Below are 24,163 nucleotides of genomic sequence, written 5' to 3'. Positions count from 1 at the left end.
AGGACTGGTAAAGGGGGGATCGGGGGATCGGGGAAGCAGATACATATATCGTACAGCGGGCTGTGTGGGTGGCAGTAATTCCTTTTCTTCTGCGGAGTCGCGCGGGCTATTAATAAATTTATTTTTGCTGCATGCTTGAAATAAATTGTAAAGTCACGTGAGCTTTGGCTTCCCCCTCCCCCCCTGCACCACCCCTTGCCATCCCCCTTTGGCTGCCGCTGTTTGATTTGCCTTTGATGACTGCTCATCGGGTTGCAGCTGTGTGGAGAAAATTTCGGAGTCGGAGTCACGGAGTCGCGGAGTCCAAGTTGAGTCTTTGGCAATGTTGCGACAGCTGTCAGGCCGCCAGGCTGCCAGGCCGCCAGGCTGTGAGGCAGCTGCCAAGTGCGTGGGCCGCCTCCGTGCGAGGCGCTCTTTCAATTGAATGTCCGACCGACCCAGAGCGAGGAGTGGGGGGGGGGGGGGGAAACAAAAACAAAACCCACAAAAAAAAAGCCACAAAAACGCGTCTTCAGTTTCAATCGTTGGCAGCAGCTTTTTGCGTGGAAACGTGCCCGCCGGCGGCTTCCTCTGTTTGCCATCCGAATGGAGGTGCCCGCACACGCCCACGCGTGGTGCCACGCCCACCCAAACCCAACCAAAATCAAACAAAACGAAACGGTAAAACGCAAAGAAGAAGCAAGCCAACGGAATGGAAATTCGCGACTTGAAGATACTCTCTACTGCGGTGGGGGTGTGTGGGTGGGGGGAGGGGGGTTTGCGGATGGAAACCCTCTCGAAAATGGGGCTGGTTCCCTGATTGTTCCAGTGGCGTTCGTGGCGAGTGTGCGGGGAGCCCACTAGGCCGGCTCTACCCCTCTTCCGGTGCTCCCTTTACAGGGTATGGAAGCTGTGAACAAACAGAGTTGCTTGCTACATCAATAACTGGACAATCGACAACAATCGATATTCGCCGCAGCGCGGGAGGGAAAAGCAATTACACATGTCCCCCCAGCCCCCCCTCCCCTGCCCCCTGCCATGCCACGGAACGGCAGACCCCTCTATGAAGCGGCAGCATCGGTTCAATATTTATATTTCCACACCCATTCCCCCCCCCCCCCCCTACCCCCGTTCCACCATCCAACTGAGGGAAGGACCGTGAGGCAGGGGGGGGGGGGGACTCATCCCGGCTGCCTTTTTAATTAGTGCGAAATGTTTGAACATTATTTTCATTTATATATTCCTCGTGCTCTTTTATTTGCCATCAAATATGAGCGTATAGAAATTAATATTGTATGACGGCGACGGGGAGCGGGGAGCGGCGTGGGGTGGGTTGTGCGTCGAAACATAGTGTTTTTCCCCACCCCCCACCACCCACCACCCCATCCATCCACAAAACACAGTCGGAGAGAAATTGCCAAAAATGTTCTCTGCTCTGCTCTCAAATTAACACAGAAATTCGCCGTAAACCGCCGCCACTTTTGGGCTTAATTACCTAAATATTTCACTCTCTGGAGTTTATTTGAATTTTCATTTCGATTTGCAACAGAGAAAAACGAGGGGGAACGTTGCGAGTTGCTGCAGAGACCGCCACTCTACATTTATACCCGATACTAAGTCAGTATCTCTCCTCTCTCTCCTCCGGCAGACGGCGCAAGAGAGACAGAAAATCAGTCTGAGCGTGACGTCACGGGCGCTGCGTACGGACGGACAGACGGACAGACGGAGAGACGGACAGACAGACATGGCTCAATCGACTCGGCTATTGATGCTGATCAAGAATATATATACTTTATGGGGTCGGAAACGATTCCTTCTGGGTGTTACACACATCCACTTTTACCACAAATCTAATATACCCCAATACTCATTTTGAGTAACACTGCAGAGTCGGTATTTAATTACCATAAAGGCTGCTGTAATCTGGGGAATTATTTAGAGTTTATTTCGGAAAAACCAGCACGAAAATATCCTCCGATAAGAAGTGGAAAAATCAAATTAAATTTTAAGTCCAGGCCCGAAAACTAGAGCAAAAGGTCAGGCGGGGTGGCCGAAGGGTCGAGGAAAAGGGCATGGAATGGAGTGGAATGGAATGGAATGCATCTCAAGTCGTAATGTCCATCGGAGGAGTAACGGAGTAACGGCCCTGCTCTTTGCTCCTCAGAGGAATATTCAGGGCTGTCCAGGGCACAGGGTGTACGTGTCTGGCATTTCTGTTTGTGGGCATCAAGAAGGACCTAATTTGCACTAATAATAGGAACAAGAAGGATCGTCTTCTGGACACTGGCACAGTGCCAGTGCCAGGGAGGGGAAAAGTGTGCGTGTGTTGGGTAATTGAGTTTCCCCGCTAAAACACTCCACACTCCACAAAACGAATCGAATTGATGGAAACGAAAGCAAAAGAGCAAAAGGCAGGCCCATTTTACCGACAAGGGAATGCATGAAAATTGAAATTTTATTCAAATGTAACCACCCGCCACCCCCCTCCCACATCTCTCCCCTCTCCCACCCTCACAGATACACACGGAGAAAAAGGCACTGAACCGCGAATATTTACACTTTTATTTCATTTGGATCGAATATTGCAATCGGTAGGGACTATTGAGTATTGCTTTTCACCATTAGCTGAGATTGGGCCCATTTTCAGGGCCATTTGTTCTAGATTTGTTAGCGCACCTTTGAGGAGAAACTTTTCTCAAGAAAATAGCAGAGGAAAACAGGACTAAATACAGGCAGAGGTGAGCTATGGCTTGTTCACATCAAAGACTATGAAATTATATGTCAATTAAATATAAAAGAAAATTTAATAAAATTTATTTTATTTTTTATATATAATAAATTTAATTTCTTTGGTTTTTCTCTCAGTGTGGAGATGGAAATTGACAACTTTTGTTAGATTTACATAAATTATGAGGACAGAGAAAAACGAATCGAATCGAATGTTTTCGAGTGCAGCAGAGAGAGAGAGTGGGAGAGAAGAGAGAGTGGGAGAGAGAGAGAGGGAGAGAGTGAGTGAGAGATTTGGCTGGATTCGAAATTAGTGGATTTGTATGCGGCAGCGACTGGACAAAAATGAAAGAAAGAAAGAAGAAACTAATAGAGTTGTATAACGAGTTGGTTGCAGTGTTGAGCAGCCCAGGGGGAAACTGCCCTGGAAACTGGATAACTGGAAAAGCCGCAGCCGCAGCCGCAGCCCATCCGATCCGATCCCATCCGATCCGATCCCATCCGAGCCATCGGCAGCTGATAAACTTGGAGTTTTATTGCCAATTCAAATTCAAATTCAAATTCAAATTGAAATTGAAATCTTTTGAATGTGGAAATCAACGAATGACAACGAGTATCGTTGCTGGCATTTCTTTCTTCGATCGAAACTACTAATGAAGCCCAAGGGGAATGTCGGGGAGATAAGATCTCAGCGAGAGAGAGACGGAGAGAGAGAGAGAGAGAGAGAGAGGGGCAACCATTGTTGGGAAACTGAAATGTGGCCTACAAGATACGAATAAAAGACTCGCAGTAAAGATTAGGCAGAAAGCGAGAGAGAGACCTGTCGCTGTCTCTGTCGCCGTCTCTGGGGGACAACAGTTAGTGGATGCCTAACGATGGGCTCCCCCCCCCCCCCGTTTGAGATAAGTAAATTTAGCCATTATTTGGTGGAACGTTTCTCGATAAATACCCCCTAAAGCCCCTGCCTGACAAAATCAACTAGTAAATGCTGTCAGAAATTGATGAAACTTGCCTTTCCCCCTCTGCCCCTTTGCCCCTTTCCCCCTTTCCCCCTTTGGACGAAAGCCAAGAGATTTGCTGGGAAAACTGCTGCCCAGAGTTCTGCCTTGAGCCACACACAGCGTGTGGGAGCCGCTACCCGATTGACTGACAGACGGAGACTCTCTGTGTTCCCAGATTCATAATTTTCGACAAACAAATCGCTTTATAATCCCTTTTCAAACACACACAAAGACTTTTCAAACTCGCCCGGGCTGCCAGGCACTTCTGGTTTTAGCTCTAATCCCGAGCTGTCAATAAGACATTAATGCTCCCACCAGTTTCGGCTTTGGCTTCAGTTTTGAGCTAAGAAAATGGTGCGAGATGGTGGGAGGGGCGGAGGGGGATGGATCGTGTTACCCCCGAAAACGCATTCTGATGATGAAAGAAAAGGATGAAAGGGATGCCCAAGCCACACGCAGCCATACGCCACTTGAGATATGTATATCCCTCGACACACACACACACACACACACACACACAGACACAGCACTTGTTGAAAGAAGGGAAAAGACTGCATGCTGCATGCCACTCGAGATATTTGGAAGATAGAGGAGCAGCACTCCTTCTCTGCCCCTCTGTGCCTCTCTCTCTCTCTCTGTGGCTTCTGCATATGTGCATAATATTTATGATATATGTATTTTTTGTTGAAAATTTAATTTCAAATTTGCTGCCGCTGCCGCTGCACCGCCACCGTCTTGTGGCAGCACCTACAAGACGCCACAAACGCCAAAGTTATGGCTCGAGCATAAAATCGTTGCTGCCCCGGAGATTCCCGGTGCTAGATTTTCTCCAGCTTTTCTGCTACACGCTACACGTGGCCTTTCATAGTCGTACTTTTTGTTGCCAAGTGTCTAATGCAATTTGCTGGCGAACAAACTCAATAAAGGCAGCCCTGAACAGAGCATCGCAGGATGCAGAGAGGCAGAGAGGGGGGCAGATGGGGGCATCCCCGCAGATGGAGGAGCAGCGGCAGCGGCAGTTGATAGATTTGCCCGGGCAGCCGCGGGCCACACACGCGCAAAAAGGAGGAGAAGCAGAGGAGAAGGGAATGTTGGGAGGGGGGGGGACTGGGGAGAAGAAGGGCTTCACCTTTGGCTCTCGGGCCACTTTGCTTTTGCAATCATTTTTCTTGGCAGCCAGAGGACGAGGGCGCAGCGCAGGGACCACAGTTCAGAACAGTACAGTAGATGCTCGTTAAGGCTAACCAGCTTATGAGGGATTTGCCGCCCAACCCCGCGCCCTGGACGGCCTTATCGAGCGGCTGCTGTACCTGGGGGGCGGCTCCAATAGAAATCATCAGCAGGAGAGGCGGGGGGGAGGGGAAAAGAAGTAAAATAAATACGAAAATCAATATGTAGGCGTAAGCAGGAGCTGGAGCAGGAGCTGGAGCAGGTCAATGTATCCCCCGTGTATCCATAAGATACAGATACACAGGAAGCATAAAATGAATTAATTCCTGAATGGAGCAGGAGGAGGGCTGAGGGCGGAGGGCGGAAGTAAGCAGCACATTCTAATCGAAAAGCAAGTGAAAACAGCCACTCCCCCTCCCCCTTCTCCCCTCCACCTCTCCCTCGACAATTGCTAGTGTACTGTAGGCGGTGGGCGCGGGCGAGGGCGTGGGCGTGGCTGGTGAAAACATGTTTAGGGCGGCTGCAGAACAAAAAAAAAACCCAAAAGCCAAAAGCGAAAGCGAAAACACAGACAAAGACACAAATCTTGGCACATAAAACAATTAGCAGGCGAGCAGGAGGGGGCGGGGGGGAGGGGTGGCCAATGGGGGGATTTGGAGAGGCTTAGTGGAGGGTGCGGCGAGAATAAATGACAACAGTTTTGGGCTCTAGAAATTAGTTTAGGTCCCACACCAACGAACCCCCCCCTGCCCGCCGAACAGGACGGAGGAGGAATCCCCCTTATTTGATACCCTGTACGGGTCTGGGGAACGGCCTGTGGTGGTCACAATAAAGATATGATCCATCGAAATACCAAAATTCATAACGACCCGACGAGCATTACGATCGGGGGGGACTTCCCCTTCTATGAGAGGGGATTTTCGTGGGTTTTTCCCCGTCTAGAGGGTACCTTTGAAGTCACTTTCCCACTGGTCTTTGTTGTGCGGCAGACGATGAATTTATGAATATTAAATGAGAAGTCAGAGAGCTAAAGCTGAGCCAAAGTCAGAGCCAAAGCCAAAGCCAAAGCCAACAGCAATTTATGGCACATGCAAATGCCTCATATATCAAAAGGCTCTCCGGCTCTGCTGCTCTCCGGCGCTCCTGCTCTCCGGCTCTCCTGCTCTCCGGCTCTCTGTGTGAAGTCATAAAGCACCGAAACGGACAACAAACAAGAGCTAAAAAGGACAACTGTCTGGGCAGCCGAGGGATATACGATACGATGCGATAGGACTCTGTCCGGCCAAGAGGACACTGGGACAAGGGGACACGGCCCAAGAAGACAAACAAATTTCCAATCGCAAGCAAAACATTTTCCCTGACATTAATAGCAAAATAGGAAAACACACACAGACCAGGGACCAGGGACCACGGACCAGGGACCAGAGGAAAAAGAGACATCTCTCTCCAGCCCCAGCCCCAGCCCCAGCCCCAGCCCCAGCCCCAGCTCCTCCTCCACTATACACAATATATATAGTATAGTATATACAGTATATAGAGTATATACATTCTTTATGTTGCGATAATACCAAAAGGGGGGGGGGGGCTGGGGCTGCGGCTGGGGCTGTGTGTCATCGTGTCTGCCTGCTGCTGCTCGACTGCCAAAAACAATAGATTAACGTCCTACCCAGAGCCAAGGCAACAACCAGCCAACAAAAGGTCAAAGCTGCCAAGAAAAAAGAAGCGAAACAAAGGCAAACTCCCCCCCATTCCGCCCCCCACCCACCGAAAGAGAAATTAAAATAATAAAGAAATTGCTGGATGTCGGACTGAGAAGATTGAAACTGAAATTGAAATCTGTATAGACTGCATAGAGGTTCGTTCCATCATGTGGCGGTCATTCGGGTTACCAGGTTACCTACCCAGCAGCACATCCGTCCCTCCGTCTCTCTGTCTCTCCCTCTCCTACCAATTAGAGCCGTTCTAGCCCTCCTAGACATCCTTCCTGCCCGTCTTTCCTTTCCTTTGGCTGTAACTTCAATCGCATTATAAACAAATAAATATACTTAAGCCGAGGAGAGGAGAGCTCATAAAACAGACTCCGACTCGACTGCGACTCTCGACTATATCAAAGCCACTGCCACGGAGTCAGAGCCGGAGACGGAGACGGAGCCGGAGCGGAGTCAACAATATTGGCCAAGAACGACGCAAAATGGCCATCAACTTTAATTGAGTTGAAGAACAAAAAACATCAACAACAACATCATCTGAAATAGACGGCAATCCGAGAAATACGTAGAAACAGAGTCTCGGGCAACGGTACAAATGTCTTGGCCAAAGAGACAGCAAGAGAGACAGAGACAGAGAGAGAGAGAGAGAGAGAGGGCGGAGAAAGCTGGAGCTGCGATGAGCGGAGCGGAAGGAATTTTAGCAAATTAGATTGTTTTCCACTTGAGTTCGTTTTAACGCTTACGAGACGCCCAGCCAGAAACCAGCCAGAACCAGAACCAGAATCAGAATCAGAATCAGCCAGAAACCACCAGCCAGAGCTGAGAGACGAGAGAGACGAGAGAGGGGAGACGAGAGACGTGAGCTCTGGACTGCGGATGGAATGGGGTGGAATCGGTGGAGTCTTGTAATCTCATGCCCCATTCTTTGGCTGCTGCCTCTGCCCCTGCCCCTGCCTCTTCCTCTTCCAGTTGTGGCAGTACTTGTCTTGCTGTTGCGATGTTACCTTTTCTCTATCTTTGAGGGGCAACTGCAGCCAAGCCGCCGAGCCAGCCACCGAGCCAGCCACCGAGCCACCCACCAAGGCAACAAAAAACCCAGCAAAAACCAGTAACAAGAGCCAGAGCAGCCAGCAAGAAGAGGCGATGGCTAATCTCCGACGGCAGAGATACCCTTGGAGGAGCATTGCCTGGAAAGAAGATGAGATGAGTAGTGGAAGAGCGACCCCCGGCTCACTCGCTTGGCTCGCTTGTGCGCGCTGAGACGAGCCATGGATGGAGTGTCTTTCCGAGGATCGTTTCTGACCAGAATACATACAGCGACCCCAGGCTCACTCGCTTGGCTCACTTATGCGCGCATAAATGAGTCGAATATCGGACGACCCATGGATGTCTCTTAGAGTGTCTTTTAGAGGATCTTTTCTGACCAAAATACATACATTTACATACGGCGACCCCAGGCTCACTCGCTTGGCTCACTTGTGCGCGCAGAAATGAGTCGAATATCGGACGACCCATGGATGTCTCTTAGAGTGTCTTTTAGAGGATCTTTTCTGACCAAAATACATACATTTACATACGGCGACCCCAGGCTCACTCGCTCAGCTCACTTGTGCACGCAGATATGAGTCGAATATTAGACGAGCCATGGATGGAGTGTCTCTTAGAGGATCTTCTGCACGATTTACACCCAAATTGGATTCGAAAACTTTTTGTCTCTGCTTCTATGGCTCTTCGAAGGGCTATGGCTATGGCTATGGAGACGTCTCTGTAGGTCTCTGTAGGTCTCTGTAATCGTAGTACCCGCTCGGAAGGAAAAGAAGAGTAGAAGGTTTCCGTTGTCCGGGGACAATCATCACTCACTCAGTCGGCAGAAAATTGATGATAATAATCGCACGTACTGTCGGGGCCAACAATTGTGTGGCGGAATGGAGTGGGGGGGGGAGGGGGGTGGAAGGTGCGGGTAAGCTTGATGGCTGCTCTGCTCTGTTCTGCTATGAAATCGCAGTAATACCAGGGCTTACACGCAGAACCACTGCCGTGGCATGCCACTCCAGCTGATGGCCAACAGCTGCTCCTCCTCCTCCTCCGGCACAACTCTCTCTGCTTTCTCCTTCGCCTTTGGGCACCAAAGGGACACCTTGCAGCGTTGTCATTAAAGCCAATAAAGTGGTCGCCAAATGACATTGTCAGCGACGCGGATTCGAGTCGCGTCGCGGAGTCGCAGCGCGTCGCTTGCGTCGCTGATTGAGCACAGAAGGCAGCTGCTGCGGCACTAGACCAAATCCCCCGCCACCACCCGCCGCCCTAAACCACGTAAAGCTCCATTTCACCGCCTCCTCCAAAGCCAATAGCCTCCCCCCTCCCCCCCTCCCCCCATCCCACTTGTTCCCTTTCCTTTCTTTTCCTTTTTTTTTCGTTGTTGTTTTTTTTTTTATCAGCGACAGCAAAAAATGAAGCGAATTTATCTCTATTACCGTTAGCTGCTGCTGCCATGCCACGCCCACATTTGTTGACGCTCCCATCATTTGTATTGTCGACATGCTTCCCTCCCCTCCTCTGCCAAAGAGGGGGAGTGGCAGTGGCAGTGGCATGCGATATAGAACAGATACAGATACAGATTTGAGGAGACAGCTGGAAGGATGAACGACAAGCGGGCGGAGGGGGTGGGTGCGGCGGCAGGACTCTAAAAGCAAACTCGAGTTGAGCCTCGTTTTTGGACAGAGACAAAAATGATTGATGGTCGGCCCTAAAACGATTTTGCCGCACTTTAAAATGCCCGCGAAAATTGCACGAAGGCAGCCGAAAATAATGGAAAAATGTTTAGCATTACTTGAGATGATCTGCTATACGGGGAGGGGGTTGAGGGGGGGGATGGAGGGATTGGATCTTCCCACAGAACCCACAAGAGACATTCCTTCTCTTAGTTTCGGGAGGGGCGCAAGATGTAAATATCATAAAAGATTGTTAACATTAACTGTCTAATTTGTTGTCATTTGGATGTTGGAAGAGCTTCTTCAGCAGACACGACACACACGAGCTGGCCAAGAGAGCTGGAGAGAAGGCGGCTAAATGGCCAGAAGCCACCATCCACCAGCCACCAGTCAGAAGTGGAAAACGTGTTTTACCCGCACGCTAATAACTCTGCTTTTGACGTTTTTTACCAGCGGTTGGAGGATGGAAATTAATGACAGCCGAAATCATTTTAGCCAGGCTTAAATCACGGGGAAGACAGACGACAGACGACAGACGACAGAAGATGAAGTAGCCCAGAAGATAGGGCCACGGACACACTTAAGTTTTGTTTGGACAAACATTAATAAACCTCTGGCTTTAAGGGGGGCTTTTAAGCGAAGGAAACCGCTCCCCACCCCGCCACACCCCTCTCCGCCCTCTCCACCTCTGTCTTTGCCGCTGAATGCATAATTTCGGGAGGGAAGGGGGAGGGGGTGCAGGTTTCCACTAAAAGTTTTCGGTTTAGTGGAGCCCGCGATGAAGGTCTCAGGTCTACCTCTGAACTACCGTTTTCTTGTCTGCGACAGAGACAGACAGACAGACAGAGAGGGAGAGGGGGGGGAGAGATGCATCCCATGGATGGTCTGTGGTGGCATGACCATGACCATAGCCATCCCATTGCTTTGGCCATGAGAATGAATTTCAAATGGAGAGACGACGGACATGAAAAACCTTTTATCTAAAAGTGCTTTCTGCTTTCCCCACCACATCTCTGGGCCCGCTCCCCGCTCCCCCTCTCTTTTCTGGTGAGATGTCTGTATTAGCCAAAGAAGCAAATGCAACTGGAAATTAAGCAACAGACAACAACAGAAAGGGGGCAAGCGGCAAGAGGCAAGCGGCAACAAGCGGCGGCCCGAATGAACAAAGCAAAGAGGAGGCCAGGAGACACTGCGACTCTCTCTCTCTCTCTCTCTGTCACTCTCTCTCTCTCTCTCTCTCTCCGGCTGCAGTCGGGAGACCAAATGCCGCTAATTTAGTTACTAACGCGCTTCTCTCCGAACCGAACCGAAAAAAAAAACCCCCGAAAACCCTCATGTACCTGCGGTTACACAGCAGTTTCCGAGCCCCCCTCCCCCCTCCCCCGTCCTTCGTCGATGGATTGGCGGGGTGCAGTGTTTAGTGTTTGGTATTTTTCGGATGGAAATTGTGTAGCCGCCGCTGCTGATGATGGCTAATTAGTTGGTAGTCAGCCCTCCCCTGTCCCTGCCCCCGCCCCTGCCCCTCTATCATATCATGATGTCTTTATAGAACACACAACAATTGTGTGGCAGTGGCGGAGAGTGGAGAGGGGGGGACCTCTTTTGTTGGGTGCAAATGACTGCACCATTAAATGGCAAACAAAAAACCAACGAAAAAACTACCGAAAAACTACAGAAATTTCTATACGCGGTATCCGCCGAGTATTTGTAGCTTTTCAGCTTTTGCTGACCGCAATCTAATTGGTCTAATAAAAGTTGGTAACAGACAGTGGCGAGGGGAGCACAGAGGATGGTGGGGGGGGCACAGAGGAGGCACATATATATATTTTAATGCTAATGTGCACACATTTGTCCGGCAATCGCCCGGGCAATCCACATTAATCAGCATTCGGCATTCGGCGGAGGCCGCAAAGCCCGCAACGGCCCCCCCCCCCTGGCCCTACCCCCCGGAGGGACCCTTTGTAGTGTGTGTGCTCTGCGGTTTTCGGTATTTGGGGATTACGAATCGCCACAAGCTGTCTGGCGGGGAAAACTAAACTTTTAATTATGAAAGGTGGAAAAAGGCTTCAATTGAAAGGCGAAACCGGGAAAGCGATCCCGGGGCACCCCTTCCCCCCCCCCGCCCATAGATCCACGCTTGTTTCCACCCTTTTTTCGGGGCACATTCCGGGGATACTCTTGCCACTTGCCTCGGGGCTTGCCACAGCAGAGCCTCCCTAACACCTCCCCCAACTAGATGGGTATTACCTTTCCTTTGGCCGCCCCGCCCGCCCCCTCCTCCCCTCCAGGCACCTGTCTCTCTGTTTTCTGAAATTAAATGCCAACTCTAACACCTTGCCCCCTCGTGGCATATTTGTAGGAATTTTAAACCCAGCCGCAAAGTCGAAAAGTTGCACCCACGCCCCGCCGCTGCCCCGCCCCTGCCCCGAGGCATTCCCCTCCCTTGGACCCAAAGCCAGAGCCAAAGCCAGAGCCAAAGCCCGAACTGAACTCAACCGAACCCTGGGCCCAATGATGCGTGAAATTCAATACAGTAGCCGGCCCCGCCCCCGCCCCCGCCCCTGCCCCAGCCCTCTCCCTGTCTCTTTGGGTCTGCTGGTATCCTGAGTCCTGAGTCCTGAATCCCCCAAAAACTAAAGGAAGGACGATGATGGGCTGACTAAGTGTTTCTTGAGTTCTTTTCCTATGCTTCTTGGTGCGGGGGTGCCCCGGTCCGGGGGGGGGGGGGGGGTGCGGCGTTGCGGGGCCATGGGAATGGGTTCTTGTGTTTGTTTTACGCTTTTGCCGAATGTGTGAAAAGGCATCAAATGGCGTTAAAAATGTTTAAGTACACAAAGCGAATAAGCACTACACACACACACACACACACACACACACACACACACACACACACACACACACACATGGCAGTCAGCTTTAAGAAGGGGGCTCGGGGTTCGGGGTTTTTGGGTCTGGGTTTTGGGTTTTACCCTGGGATTCAGGCTCTGACCATAAATTCCATTGATTGTCGCAAAAGCGTTTTGTATGACAAGTTCGAACGTCTTGTATTGTCTGTCTCTCTGTCGCTCTCTCTCTCTCTCTCTGTCGCTTTCTGTCTCTCTCTGTCGCTCTCTGTCTCTCTCTGTCGCTCTCTGTCTCTCCGTCCTCGTGTCTGTCTGTTGTGTCGTTTGTCTTCTGCCCCGTTTTGTCTTACGTTTGTATGACTTCTGTTGCCTGCACCACTGTACAGGGGTACACCCCCCCGGGCCCCGGGCCCCCCGCCCGCCCGACTGGTTGCCACTGCCACTCACCTGCCAGCATTCGTTTGTTTGCTGCTTCTTTAGTTTCCCGGGTCCCGCATGTCACATAAACCGCAGTGTTACCCATCGAATCCCCCCCCCTCCCCCGTCCCCCCGCACCTTCCACCTGGGAAGTGTGAAGCGGAAACCAAACAAAAGCCGCCTAAAACAACTGCAGGTACGAGAGGCAAGCGGCAAGCGGCAAGAAGCAAGACCCCTACCAAAAGACGACCAAGAAGCCGCAGATAAGATGTCGGGCTCTGTGTCTCCAGTCCTTTTGGCATAAGCGAATTTTAATATTGTATATACACAGAGACAAAACACACTCAGAGGACAACAAAAAAAAAGGGAAGAGGGGGAGGGGACAGGGGGCAGGGGGGGATAGATATCTCTCGGGAATCTGAAATCTCTTCAATCTCTGCGGCGCTTGCTTTTCTCACTTTTAGTTTTCTGTTTACTTTCCGACCCCATAAAACTTTTCAAGGAAAAATCTCTCTCTCTCTCGCCGAGCTTTGACGGGGGGGTGGGGGTGGGGGTGGGTACTGGACCCCACAGTACCTTTTTCACACCTCACACCGATCCGAGAGGCACTCCACTGCCGAGTAGCACTCCCCGAAAAACTAGCCCCATTCCGGCCGGCCCTTTATTTGAGTTTTCTGCTGCTTACTTAACAACTTGTCGCCCCGTGTCGTGCCCCGCGTGCCCCACATGCCCCCTCCCCCACACTGCCTGCTCCTGCCCGTGGTCCTCCTCTGTTTGGGGACCAAAAATTGCTGGCATGTCCTTTGGCCAAAGGCTGAAAAAGTTGACACGGGACACCCCGCCCGACCATTTCTTTTTTTGGGCCCTCCTTTTTTTCTTGCCGCCGATGCTGCTGTTGTTGACGGTTTGTTTGCTGGCCTCTTTTGCATAACTGGCTACAAATTTGGCCCCTAGTGCTGGCTCTTAGCGCCTCTAAAGTTGGCCAAGTTCCCTCTGAAGAGTTTTCGTTGTGATGGAAACGGGGCGAGCAAATTTTCACACGCGCTCTGAGAGCCCGAAAGGTAAGGAGGATTTTCACTCTCCGCGAGAGGGAGTGAGGGTGAGAGGGAGATGGGGAGGAGAGCTTTTCGAGGGGGAAAACTTTTCGGATTTGCACTTTTCCATCTTTCCATTGCGTTTCGAAGAACTAGTTTCGGGGCTAACTGCCAGTTAAATGTGCAGCAGATTCCATTTCAATTTCGGGCCATTCGAAGGAGGAGCCTTTTTCGAATAATTTTTGCAAGTTTTTCCCATTTTGTCACCGAAGGAAAGTTTATCCTTTCAACCACATTTGGCCATCGTTTATTGTTGCCACTGCCACTGGCACAGCCACATTTTCCCATTGCCATCGAACTTTTGGGACAAAACTTCTTTTGCAGACAACCTGGCAGATCCTTTGGCCAGAAAAAGAACAAGGACCGGGAGGACTTGGAGGTCCGGGAGGACCCACTGAAGCCAATCTCTTTTTAAGCTGTTCAACGGAGAAAAAAAAAGAAAATGGAAACTTTCACTTTGTTCCGTCCAGGACCGGGGGACGATCAACGCCAGAAGTTTTTGGTCGAATGGAAAACTTACTCGCAAATGGGGAGAGAAAAAAGTTCTCAAAAGTTCCGGTATTAAGTCCATTTAACCCGCCATTGAACTTTACGCCTCAACGAACGGCCCGAACGGACGGCTAATGCAACAACAACCACAGCCCCAGCCCAAGCCCCAGCCCCAGCCCCAGCCCCAGCCACAGCCACAGCCACAGGCACCACAGAAAAAAAGGATGCAAAAAGGACCACAGCCCGAATCTGCAGCAACAATAACAAGAACGATAGAAACGATAGAAACTTGAACACTTTCTACCAGCAACAAGGGGAAGGGCAGGGGGAAGGGGAAGGGGTATGAGGATGAGGAAAAGTAACAACTATTGTGGCAAGGACCAGGCGACAAGGACAACAAAGTAAATGAGCAGCCCGTGTGGCTGCTTCCACGTGGAAGGAGGCAAAAGGAGGACGGAGTATGGAGTACGGAGTACGGCGGAAGGAGGACGGAGTACGGAGTCGAGTGACAGGAGAATCAAGCAGGCAAATGTCCAAGAAAAAAACCTGCAAAATGTAACGAAAAAACTTTTGTGGCAATAGAATTTTCACTGTTTTACCAGCCCCTCCCCACCCCCCACACACACACATCCCCCCTGTAATACACTGCCTGGTGGGGTAGTGATGATCTGAGATAGTCCTGACTGAGTCCTTTTATCGAGCACTGATAATGATCATAAGATATGGTGGATCCTTCATGCTTCTTTGAGATATTTGATTGGTAAATACTGGAGCCCCAGCCCCTCTAAGGCGTGCGATCAGTAGGAGTCCTGCCTTCAGTCAGGACAATCCGAGAATCCGAGACTGTGAAATGTCCCAAAACACACAATACGGAGTTCGTGTGACCTCGGCTCTGCACATTCGGCCAAGACATTCCCTAGTTATCTCGGAACCCTAGTTTTTTTCAGTGTAAATCACAAATGCTGGCTTATTCTCTCCACCAGAGAGTGAGCGAGAAGAAAAAACCGAAATTTTCGGTTCCGACCGGTTGCCTGTTGCCATGCGGGGCTCTAGTAGGGGATCGAGGGGCTTGTAAGGGTATCCGGAGCGTCTCCCTTTCTTATTTTGTTGCTATCCTTAAAAGGAGAGCAGAGAAAGCGAAAAGAATTCAATAAAATAACGCTTTCCATCTGGTCGAAACTAAAATAAAGTTTTTGCCACATCTCCAGCCTCCCCCCCTCCGTCCTCCCCAGCCCCAGCCCTAGCCGTAGCTATGGACAATTTTCATGAAATTTGTAATGCCACGCCCCGCCCCTGCCCCCAGCCCCTTGGGACGAGTGCTGCCGGCTCTCTCGCCATTTTGGCGTTCAAGTTTAACAATGGACGCTGGCGCGAAAGAAAGAACTAAAAGAAACCGCAAAAGTATTCCAAGAAGAGGAAGAAGAAGTGGAAGGAGGGGGGGGGGGGGATGGTGGGGTGGCGCATTTGTACGTACACTGATCTATTGTTGTTCTTGTTCCCGTATATCCCGTACATCCCGTACATCCCTCTTCTTCGTTATGTCCCCCCCTCTTTGTCCTTCCCCTCTCCACCCCTCTCTGTGCAGGCATGCGTTTATCCTGCTTACAGTTACACAGATAAACATTTTTGTTAGGGACAAAATGCACGAAAAAGTCGCAGCAGCCAAGACGAAGACGAAGACATGGCCAAAAAGGGAGCGGCATGGCGGTGGGCGGTGGGTGGTGAAGGGTTAAGGCTACTTTGGTAGAGGATTCAAGGAACATCCTTTTGGAGGGGGGGGGGGGCTTCCCTTGTGACTTGTTTGAATGCATACATTGTCGGGCGATAGGAGGAGCAGCATATGCCACAAAGACGGCACCCAGCAGCCAGCAGCCAGCAGCCAGGACACGGGCTTGGGCTTGGGCATGGGCATGACAAAGGGGGTGATGCGCCCCCGAGAAGAGGAAAGAAATGCATTAAAGATGAGCAGCAGCAGCAGCAGTAAACCAGATCAATATTCTTTAACCATAATCACACGACAATTCCAATTACTTTTGCTCTAATATCTCTCAGTAAAACCCCTTCTGCGCCCCCCCCCCCCCTGTAAGCCCGCCCATTTACGCCTCTGTAGACGCTCCTGATGGGCTTTCAAGCACAACTTACTATTATCGCAGGATAAATGCCAGTCGCACATAACTAAGACTTACTCGGGAGGTCCTTGCTGGCTGCAGCTGCTGGCTGCCGGCTGCTGGCTGGCTTTTCCTTGAACGAATCCTACAAAACTGCTAAGCCGCCAGCAAGGATAAGCACTGAAGAAGGAAGAAGGATGGCAAGCAGACAGAGAGACAGAGAGAGAGATAGGCAACCTGCATAACTGATGGCTCCTCCACTTCTGCTGCCACTTGCCGATGCCACCCTGCCACCCTGCCACATGCCACCACCACTACCGAATGCAGCAGCACAGAGAGTGTGGCATCCGCGGCATCTGCTGCACTGTCGGAGGACAAGGACTGGCACAGGGAGTGGGAGTGGCACCTCCTGCCACGGCATAACTGTGTCTTGGAATTTTAATAGAGCAAATTTCCACGCAAACACCAACAAAAAAAAGTAGAGAAAAAAAAGGAAGGAAAAAGAAAAACTCACGAGAGGAAAATGGGAAGAGAAGAAAATGCCTTGCGTTTTATTCCGCGCTGGTAATAAAACTTGAAAATGAAGTTTAGAAAACTTTTTAAATGCCTTTCTCCAAAGAGACGATGGACAGTCCTCCTTGGCCGCCTCCTCCGGCTCCTCCGCCTCCTCCGGCTCGCCCCCGCGCTCTCCTGGCCCACGCACTTGTTATGCCAAAAGAGAAGAAAATAAATAAAACAGGCCATAATAATGATGATGACGCCTACGAACACGAGCCACACAGCGTGGCACGGCCTACGCCCAGCGACCACGCCCCCGTCTTAGGCATTTCCAAGAGCCGCGCAAAATGCTAAACGGACCCCAAGGAGTCCTGCTCCAGCCACAGGACGCACAGGACACGGGAGCCTCGGCTCTGGGGCAGGCTTTTTGCAAATTTACGATTATGATTATTACAAGTCAACGTTTCGTGTTCGTTTTCTCTTGAGCAGGAGCAGGAGGAGCAGGAAGGAGGGGGGGGAGGGGGAGGGGGCATGGCCATTGGAATGGATCTATTCATGGGAATGGGGAAGTGAGTCTGACATTTGGACAGCTGCTCGAAGGAACAAGTGCAAAAGAATGCGTCAAGGCATTTTAGCACTTTGCCACACGCCTCCTCCTCTGCCTCCGCCCCCTCCCACACCCAGTCCCAGCTGCTGCTGGAGCAGAGAAAGATATAGATACGATAGAGGGGCGTGGGCGGGGCAGGACAGAAGAGAGACATCAGGAGGGCTAACAAAATGTATAAGCAAAAAGTTGTGCAAAAGTTATTACAACTCTTAAAGATGCCAGCGGGGTGGTGGGGAGCGGCAGGGGAGGCTCAGGGGAGGGGGGAGTTTACCCAGGACTAAGCCATAGAAGGATGTGCTGGCTGCGTTGTCTTCGAGTGTGTCTCGAGAGGGGTGGGAAGACATTGACCTCCAGTCGTTGGCCCGGACCAGGGTGGGAAGGGGGGGGGGGGTGTGGTGGGGTGGCGTTGGACAGCGTCTGGAAATCGGCAAATTCCATGGGGCATAATAAACGTAAGATAAAAGTCAAAAAGGGACAAAAATTATATAATAAACTGTACAACCAAATGAAATTATTGCAGCAAGGGGGCGGCAGGGCTTAGGGGGAGGGGCCATGGCTTACTAGGGGGACGGGGAGGGTTACGGGGGAATCCTGGCTGAGTCTCTCGTTAAAAAGTTTGATGCGCCAGCATTTCCCGATGTTCAGCAGAAAAAGTTTGCTTTCGAGGCTAGTTTTCGGATACCCTATCGAGGGAGCCGGGAAGAGATTTCTATAGTGCTTTGGGACCCATAAAACCTTGAGGGATCTGCCCTCAAGAGCTCAAGCAATAAACTGGAAGATATATATGGTTATTCCCGTCATACGATCCAATTATATGCGATACCTTCCAGACTGGACTCCTCGAGTGTGTTCTATCCGTAAAGTATTCGGCTATGCCCCCCCATGCCACTCTTGGTCCCCACTGTTATACGCACGGAACATTTCTCTCGGTTTGATTTCGAAAAACTTTGTACATTTTGATGTTTTAAAGCAAAAACGAAAATAAAAGAACAAAAGAAAAGAATAAAAATAAAAATCGCTCTTCTGTGGGATACTGTAGATGCAGATACTCGTACTTTGTGTGTTCTGGAGTTGTTTTTTGGGGATGGGCTGTCGGGAGACACACCTACACACGGACACATTCGTAGGGGGGGAAAAGGTACAACAATAAGTGGAGGCAATGCATGGACGGGGGGGCGGGGGAGAAGGGCGCTTTGGGCTTATCAAGAAGAGCGCATCAAATTCTTCTCCCCAAAAATACCAACAGAAAATAAATACCAAATCATAAAAGCATGACGATGAGCAATTTACCAAATACCAAAAAGCGGTGGAGGGAGGAGGGAGTGAAGGGAGGGAGGAGGAGTAGCAAAAGAAAGATTCAAATCAAAAGAACGTGCCCCCGTTCTCCTCCCCGCACCGCAGCAGCCCCAACCCAAGCCGTTCTTGAAAATTGAAGGTAAGGCCTGAAAGTCAAGTCGATTATTCGTACACACACACACACACACACACACACACACACACGCATATACGAGGCATGTACATGGGTACCTTTGTACGATTATATCCAGGGCGTATAAATAGGCAAGGTATACTTTCAGTTGCGTTTGTAAAAACAACAAACTAAATGATTAATGATGAAATCCCTCTCTTTTGTCTGCGACGAGCATTTCCCCACCCCACCATCCCCTCCCCCGCTTCCCCCTCCCCCACCCCTTCGAAGCGGCTGCCTCAGAGGCAGAGCAACACAGCAGCTCCAGTGGTGGACTGTGGAGTTATCTATCGCCTCAATTGAAGATTGAAAATTGAAAATGTTATTTTTCAACTTGAACTTCGATTGCTTGTCCCCGTCCCCTTCCCCGTCCCCGTCCCCTTCCCAGTCCCGTTTCGGAATCCCTCGCTCGCTTTCTATGGCAGGCAGTAATCACTTTGTCATTGCCATCATTTTTCAGCATCAATTGTTTAGCGGCTCGACATAAATTCACTTTTTCCACGAGCTGCAGAGCCGCAGAGCCGCAGAACCAGAACCAGCTTTCTGTCTAATGGAAATTGAGAGACAAACAGAGCGACGCGACTCCAACTCGAATCCACATCTAGGAGTCATGCAGTCTACAGAATGGAGTGGAGTGGAGTGTCAGTCTCTGGCCGCATATGTGGATGGGTTTCGATGGGTTTCGGGGTCTGGCTAAGTGGACTTCCCTGGAATTGGCTGCGAGCCCCACTTTCATGTGGCCCCGACAGACGACAGACGAGCGGCCCCGTCCCTTGGGACCAGCATGTGGCGAGTAATCGGTTGCGTTATGCTAAATAGATTAGATATCCCCGCCGATCCGTTTAATTTCCAGTACGAAAGCGAGCCCAAGCGAAGCGGGAGGCGTGCAAATGTCAGGCGAATCACAGATTCTCGACGGGCAGCACTTGCACACGGACACGGGCCACGGGACACGGGACACGGCATATATTCGGCTATTCCGACCAGACAATATGAAGTGGTTCCTCCTTTGGCTGCAGCTCATCTGTGGCATGAGCACAATGGCCTTCAACAAAAGCGATAGTCGCCCGTACCCCAATTCGTACAGACCCGCTCCGCCGTACTCGAATGCACCTGTAAACCAACCGCAATATGCACCTGTGCCCGGACCGCCCTGGCAGCTAGGTGCGTCTGTGGGCAGACCATCGCTGGGCAATGCCTGGCCTGCGGGCAGACCTCCCCAGTACCCAAACCCAAACCCAAACCCAAACCCACCCGTGCACCATCCGCCTCCGTCTGCAGTCGGAGAGAGCTCCATATATGTGAAAACTTCGACGTCGGACCGTGACGGAGCCGCGGCCAGCGCGGAATCGGATCTGCCTGGACTGATAGCCAAGGGCGAGACTGGACGGTGGCCAGTGGGCTCGGGCGGCTCCATGGGGCCCCCGCCCGTCTCCAGCGGAGATGTTTCCATCACCAGCCAGAGCGTCCAGGGCAATAACGTGCACGAGACCGTCGCCCAGGGCTCAGTCGTGTCCCGAAATAAAACCTCATCCGTTCAGCCAGGCCCTCCGTATCCAAATCCGTATCCACCCAGGTGGAACTCGCCTCCGCACTTAAAGCCACCCAATGGCATGCCTCCGATGGGTAATTCTCAATATCAAAATAAATTTGGTTAGCAGAGCCTCCTCCTTCGAGCCCAGGTGGTGTCCAGCACCATTACCATGATCTACGAAAGTCTTTTCTAATCTATGTAACGAACTGGAGATTCATATGTACATAAAGGAAGGTGTCCAAAGTGCGTTTAGTTTATTCTAACCGATACCCGGAGATACTGGGATCTGTGTGGAAGCCACAGAAGGAAGCATTGCCGAACCCATAGAGTATATAGAGCTCTTGATCGGCCTAGATCCCAGAGACTAGAAGAGCTAGAGCCACCCCCACAGAGGGCGACCATCTGTGGCATACACACTTTTGTGGAGAGAGAGATTCGCCCAGAGAGAGATAGAAAGATGGAAGATGGACTGGTTTCTATAGAAATCATAAGCTCACATCGGGCTTAATAGTAGAGCCGCAGCCCTTGCCGCTTAGATATCGATATCCCTCTTGTGGCAGAGATCTAAGACGCAATGCCAAATGCATTGGTCATCCCCTTTGAAATCAAAGCGTGCTAATTGTGGCATGTGGCATACCAGGCGACATTTCGGTTTCCATTTCGAAAGGGTTCTTTAGTCGAATCGGAGATTCTCGACAGGCAGCCAGTCCTGATATCAAGATATCAGAGTTCCCATTGGGAAGGTCCCATTATGGTCCAAAGGCAGGGCAGGCACACCTGAGAGCCGCAGATAGGCCGTTGCATCAGCTGTTTTAAGAGCGGAAAGCCCTTGCAGAGGGCCAGGCAGATCCCTTCTCTTCAGTAGAGTACCCACAAACACTTTCCCCTCCCCTCCCGTCCCATCTCATTCCGAGCTATGCCCCTCGTTCGATTGTAACTCCTAGAACTCACCTCGTTTTGAGATACGCAGTGTGCCAATTAGCCCGTTTCCGATTGGAATGTTTGCTTGACGACGACTTGGCCTTGTCTTGGTCTGCGTACGGGATGGTGGGGCTGGGGCAGGGGATGCGGATGGCTATGGCTATGGCGATGGCGATGGCGATGTCGCTGTGGTTGTCCTTTCACACAGCGGGGCGACTGCGGGGCGTAATCGTAGTCCCCAACTTGAGTACCGTTTAGTTGTTGCTTGTGTTGTTGTTGCTGTGCAAGGATAACGGTAATTAACTCGCAGGCTGGCCCGTTGGGGTCGCCTCGCCGCATTGCATGCCTGCCACAAAATGTCGTTGGGTTATTGGCCGAACCGGGAATAGCGAGGAGAGAGTCGAGTCGAGGCGAGTCGAGGCGAGTGCCGTGCCGTGCCGCGCCGCGCTTTCCGCGCTTGACACTTTTCAAACTTTTTCTTTTAGTTGTAAAAAAAAAAAAAAAAAATACTGCACACACACACACGCGCACACACACACACACACACAGAGAGAGAGATACACTTCAGTATGCGCTAATTTTTTTCCTTCTGCTGCATTTGCTTGCCTTTTACACTTTTTGCTGGCTCTGGCTCTGGCTCTGGGTTTGGGTTTGGGTTTGTGTTTGGGTTCCGCGCGTTGTAAATCTTAGCGCGTTGTTTTTGCTTTTTGCTTTTTGCTTTTGTTGTTTTTAAGAAAATTCTTTCGGCCAAAGACGAAGACGTTGGCCAAGACGCAGCGACGACGACGACGACGACGACAACAGCAAAGTTGTTGTACTGTATTCTGAGTGTGTTTTTTGTTTTTTTCCTTTTGCTCTCCTCCTTTTTTTTTTGTGCCGGGTCTGGCGCTCCACCGGCACGGCGGCTGCTCTTCCGCAGAAACAAGCTTCCACCAAGCAGGTTGACCAAGCGGCAGTGGCAGTGGCAGTGGCAGGAGTTCCAGGTGGAGGTGGAGGTGGAGGTGGAGGTGGAAGGTGGTGGCTGGTGGCTGGTGGCTGGCAGCTGGAGTGGTGCACGGGGCGCGGCTGCAGGTTACAATCTGCAATCTGTTTGTGGCATTAAATCAGTGAACCAAGACGCTCAAGCGAGATTTGTTTATGGCTTGCTCTGCTCTGCTCCTCTGTGCTCCTCTGCTCCTCCCTTGCCGTTGCTGGATGTCCTCCTCTCTCGCTCTGTCGCTCTGTCGCTCTCCTGGTTATGCAAATTTGTACTACAGCTGTAAGTACAGCTCAATTAACGCGAATATTCTCGGTAAATCTCTGGCGTTTCGGGAACTCCTCGGAATCGAACGGATCGAACGGATCGGATCGGATCGGATCGGATCGCCGAGCAACAAAAAAAACCGCTGACCACTGATCGATCGATCGAGCACGCACACACACACACGAATCACTGGAACACCGTACTATATAGTCGCATCGATCGTTTAGCCATACCGATATCCATACCGATATCCATATCCAAATCCAAATCCACAAGATGCATCTCTCTCTTTCTCTTTCTCTCAATCTACGGCTATTGTTGTTGTTGTTGTTGTTTTTTGTTCTTTTTGTTGTATTTTAGTTCTTGTTGTTTGTGTTTTTTTTTGTTGGTATTAAAAAAAAAAAACGTTTCGGTCCGCTTTCGGTTGGCAGCGTCTTCGCGGTGTCAAGTACGAATGTGGCACGCAATGGGAACAGGTTCGTGGATGCCACAGAAATGCCACGGCGGAACGTAATGGCAACTGGAACACTCATTCGTTCGAGTGGAGTCACTCACTCGACTCACTCGACTCGCTCGACTCGCTCGACTCACTCGCTGGCCCCTGGCTCATGTCGTGAGTGGAGGAGTGGCGGAAGCATTCCGTTTTACGGTTTTTGGAATTGAAATGCCGGGTAAATGTTTCGAGTGAAACTCCAGCGATGGACCCCACTCACTCGGGCACTCACTCGGGCACTCACTCGGGCACTCACTCGGGCACTCACTCGGGAATGTTTCGGAGGCAAGTCGGTCAGGTGTTTAAGCCGCTGCCGCAGTTGCGTCCGCATCTAATTGTGAATGATTTATGTGGGTCGTCGTCCCCCCACCTGGCACCGGGCACCGGGCACCAGTGGCCGTGGCACTGCCAGTACCATCAACTCTTTTGGTCTTTTGGTGTGTGAAAGAAAGTACCATAAGCCGCTGCCACTGCCGCTGCCGCTACCGATGTTGCAGTTGCAGTTGCCATTGCCATTGCCACAATTGAAATGAATATTCATGTTGCCAAAAGAGTGCAGCAGCGGCAGTGGCAGCGGAGAGAGAGAGTAAATGTTGCCATTCGGCTGCCTTTAATCCTTTCAGGTCGTTGGCTTTAAATTATCAACGGGGGCACAAAGGACACGCCACGTCGCGGCACGGCAAGGAACAACCTGCCACCTGGCGCCTGGTCAACTCCCAGCTGGTGGCGGCTTGCCCATAACTAAAACCGCCAGCACATTAACGGTTCAGAGGCGCCCGCCCCCCGTGCCCCCTTGCCCCCCGCACAAATCGCCGGTCAAAGCCGAGGGGTCAGACAGGTCTGCTGCTGTCCGACAGATTGGAATGGGAGTGCTGTGGCACAGACCTCCCCCAGAGTGCACCTGTTTTACGAGTGTTGTGCGGCAGAAGTTGTGCCAACTTCATGGAATATACATTTAGAATCATCTCTCCGTAGAGTCCATAAGGTCAAAGAGAAAGCCTTTTCAAGAGGGGAGCGGGCAGGAGGCAGGAGACAGGAGGCCCCTCTATTAATAACTTAAATAGGAACAAAGTGCCGCAGAGCAGAGCAGAGAGAGCGAGAGAGAGAGAGAGAGAGAGACCTTTTCACTTTGCTACCAACTTTTATTCAAA

The 24,163-nt window shown here is 51.0% G+C and overlaps 1 protein-coding gene across 1 annotated transcript in view; it reads right to left on the bottom strand.

The window, feature by feature from the left end:
* LOC4814125 (serine/threonine-protein kinase minibrain) overlaps positions 1–23,012 on the bottom strand; it is a 28,371-nt gene extending 5,359 nt beyond the window's left edge. The window contains exon 1 of the mRNA XM_033383257.1: positions 21,307–23,012. The gene's annotated coding sequence lies outside the window, so the exon portion shown is untranslated. The remainder of the gene's footprint in view (positions 1–21,306) is intronic.
* Positions 23,013–24,163: the final 1,151 nt, after the last annotated feature.

The sequence above is a fragment of the Drosophila pseudoobscura genome, chromosome X (assembly GCF_009870125.1).
Source record: "Drosophila pseudoobscura strain MV-25-SWS-2005 chromosome X, UCI_Dpse_MV25, whole genome shotgun sequence".
NCBI lineage: Eukaryota > Metazoa > Arthropoda > Insecta > Diptera > Drosophilidae > Drosophila > Drosophila pseudoobscura.
Note: the sequence above shows the minus strand (reverse complement) of the source record. Positions and strands in the feature narration are given on the sequence as shown.